Source organism: Gossypium hirsutum, chromosome A05, assembly GCF_007990345.1.
Source record: "Gossypium hirsutum isolate 1008001.06 chromosome A05, Gossypium_hirsutum_v2.1, whole genome shotgun sequence".
Lineage (NCBI taxonomy): Eukaryota > Viridiplantae > Streptophyta > Magnoliopsida > Malvales > Malvaceae > Gossypium > Gossypium hirsutum.
Genome location: NC_053428.1, coordinates 15,189,390 through 15,196,010, shown reverse-complemented (window position 1 = coordinate 15,196,010; position 6,621 = coordinate 15,189,390).

Sequence of the window (6,621 nt, the reverse complement as noted above, 5' to 3'; positions counted from 1 at the left end):
AGTACTTTACTAGACATTATAAGTTGTTACACAACTATTGAAATTCAGAATTGCCACATATAACTCTATCTTCAAACTCTTTTACTATTAGGTCCCAAACATTCACTTTCTATTCAATTCTTTCAATAAAATCAGCATATGAACAATTTAAAGCTCTAATTTCATGCTAAATCATCATATACTTCCAGCACATATTCATATCAACTTTCAACTTCTTTCATAAAATCAAAAACTAATGAATTTAACAAGTGGGCCTAGTTGTAAAAGTCATAAAAATACAAAAATTTCAAGAAATAGTCAAGAATTGAACTTACTTGTAATAAAAATATGAAGAACCAGCTTGAAGAAGCCCTTCCATGGTGTTTTAGCTGATGAGAATTCAGAAAAATGAAGAGAATTCTAGATAATTCCACTTGGGTCCTAACTTTATTAAGCAAATTTTGCAATTTTCCAATTTTGCCCTTAATTCTCCTTACTTTCTTGCTGATTTCATGCCTCTGCCGTCCAGCCCAAATAGACCTTGGGTCTATTTGCTTTTAAGCCCTCTTCCTTTTATCATTTAAGCTATTTAATCATTTCCCAAAATTTTGCATTTGTTACAATTTAGTCCTTTTTGTTCAATTAATTATCGGAACTTTAAAATTTCTTAACGAAACTTTAATACTAACTTTTTAACACTCCATAAATATTTATAAAAATATTTATGGCTCAGTTTAAAATCCCCGAGGTCTTGATACCTCATTTCGATTCTAATTATTTTAATATTTATTTCTAGTGCACTATTCACTATTTCAAAAATTTTCCTAACTTCATATTTAACTTATACTTGCTAAATTAATAATATTTTCTACCCATTTGTCGAATTTAGTGATCTCGAATCACCGTTCCGACACCTCTGAAAATTCAAGCCATTACATTTTTTTTTCGTCGGATTTGTGGTCCCGAAACCACTGTTCCGACTAAGCCTAAAATCGGGCTATTACATTCCCACTCTAACATGTACTTATGAACATTAGGTATTTTTACCGATTATGTCGTTTTACTCGTTTTCACTTAAAATCGCTTAGCAAAAGTTATTTAACATAATTTCTAGCTTCATATTCTATCATAAAACATCAAAATAAACGCTTTTCACCTATGGGTATTTTTCCAAATATAAACCCTAGGTTAAATTATTGCTAGAATAAGCTAAATTAAGCTACCGGGATCTCAAAAACGTAAAGAACATTAAAAACGGGGCTTGGGATCACTTACTATGGAGCTTGGAAGCTTGAAAACCCTAACTATGGCTTCCCCCCTTGCTGATTTCGTTCATATGAAGAAGATGATGATTTTTGCCATCTTTTTCCCTTTTAATTCATTTTAATTACTAGATTATCAAATTGCCCCTAACTTAAAAATTTTCTATTTCACTTATCTCATGTCCATTTTTGTCTACCAAGTTACCAATGGTATAATTACCATATAAGGACCTCCAATTTAAAGTTTCATAACAATTGGACACCTTTAACATGTAGAACTCAACTTTTTCACTTTTTACAATTTAGTCCTTTTGACTAAATTCAGTGCCCAAACGTCGAAATTTTCGAACGAAATTTTCAAAAAAAATCATTTTGTGAAATTGTAGACCATAAAAATATAAGAAAAATAAAATTTTTTTCTCATCGGATTTGTGGTTCCGAAACCACTGTTCCGATAACCTCAAATTTGGGCCATTACAATCCCTCTCTCTTTTTCTTTTTTATTTTCTTTTCTCTTTTTTTTAAGATGCCATTTTTCGGGTTTTCATCTTGATTTTCCTTTTTTTAAGCATAATATTTCTTCACAGCATCTGAATTCACTAGATTCGGTAACTCCTTCCCATCCATCTCAGTGAGAATCAAAGCTCCACCCGAGAATGCTTTCTTTACGGTGTATGGTCCTTCCCAATTTGGGGCCCATTTTCCTCGGAAGTCCTTTTGTATTGGGAGAATCTTTCTCAGCACAAGTTCTCCTTCGTGGAATTCTCTTGGCCGTACTTTCTTGTCATGGGCCGCGATCATTCTCTTCTGGTACATCTGTCCGTGACAAATTGCCTTTAGACGTTTTTTTTCGATGAGGTTTAATTGATCATATCAAGCTCGAACCCATTCTGCTTCTTCTAGTTTCGATTCCATTAAGACTCATAGAGAGGGGATCTCAACCTCGATAGGTAGCACAGCTTTCATTCCATATACCAGAGAGAAAGGAGTTGCTCCCGTAGATGTCCGCACAGATGTAAAATATGCATACAAAGCAAATGGTAGCTTCTCGTGCCAATCTTTATATGTCTCGGTCATTTTCCCAATAATCTTCTTAATATTCTTGTTGGCTGCTTCAACAGCTCCGTTCATTTTCGGGCGATAGGGTGACGAGTTATGATGCTTTATTTGAAACTACTCATACACTTCCTTCATCATTTTGTTGTTTAGATTCAAGGCGTTATCTGAAATGATTCCCTCAGGCAAACCATATCGACAAATGATTTCCTTTTTCAAAAATCTGCAAACTGCAGTCTTTGTCACATTGGCAAACGAAGTAGCTTCTATCCATTTTGTGAAGTAATCAATAACCACAAAAATGAACCGATGTCCATTAGAAGCCTTTGGGGAAATTGGCCCTATAACATCCATGCCCTACATAGAAAAGGGCAACAGAGAAGTCATGACATGAAGGGGCTACATGAATCTTATCGCGATAAATTTGACATTTGTGGCATTTTCTTACAAAACTAATGCAGTCGCTTTCCATTTTCAACCAGTAGTAACCGAGTCTCATAATCTTCCTGGCCATAGTGAAACCATTGGCATGTGTCCCACAAATTCCCTCGTGGACATCTTCAAGTATTTTTCTGGCTTCAACAGCATCTACGCATCTCAAGAGCACTTGATCTTTTCCTCTTTTGTACAGGATGTTCCCATCAAGAACAAATCCCGCTGCCATTCTTCTGATTGTTCATTTGTCATTCTCATTTGCTTATTCGGGATACTTTTGGTTCTTGACATATTCTACGATATCATGGAACCATGGCCGTCCATCTGGCTCTTTTTCAATGCTGAAACAATGTGCAGGGACTTCATATATGCTCATTTGAAGAGGTATTATTTTTGTTTCTCTGTTTACTTTGAACATTGAAGCCAAAGTGGCCAGGGCATCAGCCAATTGGTTTTCTTCTCGTGGGAGGTAATTAAAAGTTATTTCTTCGAATTCTTTAATCAGCTCTGCCACTAGATCACTGTATTTGACTAGTTTCGAATCTCTCACTTCCCAATCTCCACGGATTTGGTATATCACCAAGTTTGAGTCTCCGTATACCTCTAAAGTTTTGATGTTTCGTCCAATTGCTGCACGAAGTCCCATGATACAAGCCTCATATTCTGCTATGTTATTGATACAGAAAAAGTTCAGCCTGGCAGTGAGTGGGTAATGGTTTCCTTCTAGTGATACTAAGACTGCTCCAATCCCATGCCCCAATACATTCGATGCACCATCATAGCTCATCTTCCATGACTCTTCTTTTGATGACTCACATTCTTTTTCTGTAATGCACATCAAGTCTTCATTTGGGAAATCAAATCTCAATGGCTCGTATTCCTCCATTATTCGAGTTGCTAAGAAGTCAGCTATTGCATTCTATTTTATCGACTTTTGGCTCACATAGACGATATCATATTCTGATAGTAAGATCTGCCATCGTGCCATTCTTCCTGAGAGTGCAGGTGATTCCATCATGTACTTTATTGGGTCCAACTTTGAAATTAGCCATGTCGTATGATAGAGCATATATTGCCTGAGTCTCCGAGCTACCCAAACCAGAGCGCAACATTATTTTTCTATGGACGAATACTTTGCCTCATATTCAGTGAACTTTTTGCTGAGGTAGTAGATTGCCTTTTCTTTCTTTCCGAACTCGTCATGTTGCCCCAGTACGCAACCCATTGAATTCTCGAACACAGTCAAATACAATATCAATGGTCTTCCCGGCATTGGTGGTACTAGCACTGAAGGACTAGACAAATACTATTTTATCTTGTTAAAAGCCACTTGGCACTCCTCGTTCCATTCTCCGGGATTATGTTTTCGAAGGAGTCGAAAGATTGGGTCGCATTGGTTGGTAAGTTGAGTGATAAATCGGGCGATGTAGTTTAATCTCCCTAAAAATCCTCTGACTTCCTTTTGCGTGCGCGGAGGTGGTAACTCTTGAATGGCTTTTATTTTATCTGGATCAACTCCAATACCTCTCTCGCTGACAATGAAGCCAATCAATTTTCCTGAGGTAGCCCCAAACGTACATTTGGCCGGATTGAGCTTTAGCTGGAACTTTCTCTATCTGTCGAACAACTTCTTCAGGTTCACTACATGCTCTTCTTCCCCTCGGGATTTAGCAATCATATTGTCGACATAGGCCTCTATTTCTTTATGCATCATGTTATGGAATAACGTCACTATAGCCCTCTGATATGTTGCCCCAGCATTCTTTAACCCAAATGGCATCACCTTGTAGCAGAATGTTCCCCACATTGTTACGAAGGCAGTTTTCTCCATATCCTCAGGGGCTATCTTGATCTGATTATACCCCGAGAATCCATCCATGAAAGAAAATAATGAATGTTTTGCTGTGTTATCCGCCAACGTATCAATGTATGGTAAGGGAAAATTATCTTTGGGACTTGCTCGATTCAGGTCACAATAATCTACGCACATTCGTACTTTACTGTCTTTCTTTGCTACCGAAACTATGTTGGCCACCCACTCTGGATATTTGGAGGTTTGTAGGAAGCCAGCATCAAATTGCTTATTGACTTCCTCTTTTATTTTCAACAACATCTCAGGTCTCATCCGTCTTAGCTTTTGTTGAATGGGTTTGCATTCTGGCTTCAATGGGAGCTTATGGACCACTACATCTTCATCCAATCCTGGCATATCCTAATATGACCATGCGAATACATCTTTGTACTCACAGAGCAAAGTAATCAAATTATGTCTGGTGCCCCCTGAAATAGAAGTCCCAATCTTCACTTCTTGCTTCCTTTTTTCAGCTCCCAAGTTTATTGTTTCAACAAATTCTTGATGAGGCAAAATCTGTTTATCCTCTTGTTCCACCATTCTTAGCAAGTCAGGAGACGAGACACAGTCTTCAGCATTTTCTTCGGCTTCGAAATCTCCTAAACAAACAGCCTTCTCAAAATTGATTTCAGGACTCGTAACGGGTTTGTTCATGCAATTGATATCTGAGCACCTGAAAGTTGAATGGAAAAGGAAACTATAGAGGGGCATTCAAGTATTGAAACCAACAAACTGAATGTTATGGTATGGCATGAGGCAAATGTAAAGATAGGCTATGAAATGATTATAGAATTAGTGATAATGCGAAAAATCGTGACAAAATGCATCTTCATTAATATTTATTTAAATGATAAAGAGCAAATGCAAGCTCTTACAAAAGAATTCTATTATATCTAAGGACATAACAGAATGTTAACGTTTGAGCATTACTCTGAAGACTTATAAACTACAAGAAGATCCTCGGCAGTCCAATTGTTCAACATGAAACCCGGGGGACAAGGGCGTATCTTTGAGACGTCTTTATTCGCGTCAGCTCCTTTGTCAATGACATTTATACTGATATTCTGAAAACCCTCTTCGATCATTAACATTGTGCTTTGTGCACTATACTGCCCTGGGTATATCATTCCCGCTGACGTAAATGTTCTTGACAAATGAGGGAATTCTATGGGCTCCCATTCTGGTTCTCGGCCTAATATTCTCGCAATCCTTCTTTCCTAATCTTTCTTCCACTGCTTTCTTCTTTGACGCATGTCCGGCTGGAACCCTAAACCGTATCGAGCCTTGTAGTGTACTGGCTTTAGAGCCCTGACTATTCCTTACAGATATCTCCCTAAACCTCTTCTCGCTCGAGCTCCCCTTCCTATAGTCAGCTTGACACCCATTCTGGCATTTTTCGACAGTTTTGGCACCGAAATTCTATTTCCCTCAGCGACAAAAGTGGTATTGACAAATTCAAGGGATCGGAAGGAACATTCCACTGCGTCTTTGCTTACTTCAAGATATGGCGCATCAGCAGAGATAGATGCGATAATGTCTTCTTCTCCCTCGACAGTGACCAAACAACCATCCATGATGAACTTTACTTTTTGATGAAGAGAGGATGTAGTAACTGCTCCAGCAGGGCCTTCCCAGAAGGCAGTTATACGAGGGTGTGATGTCCATGACTTGGAACTCGACATTGTAAATGTAAGGGCCCACTTCTAAAGGTATATCAATCTTTCCCATAACTTCACGCATTGTCCCATCGAATGCCCTTACCGTGGAATGACAGGGCCTTAAATAGGACAAATCTATCGGAATTCTGGAAAGCGTGGCCAAAGGCATGACATTGAGTGCCGAGCCATTATCGATAAGCACATTCGGTATTATGTAGCCCTTGCAACGCGTCGTAACATGTAGTGCTTTCACGGAGCCTCTACCATTGGGTGGTATTTCGTCACCACTAAAAGAAATGAAATTATCCGCATTCAAGTTGTTCACCCATCTGTCCAGCTTCTCCACGGATATATTGTTTGCCACGTAAGCTTGATTCAA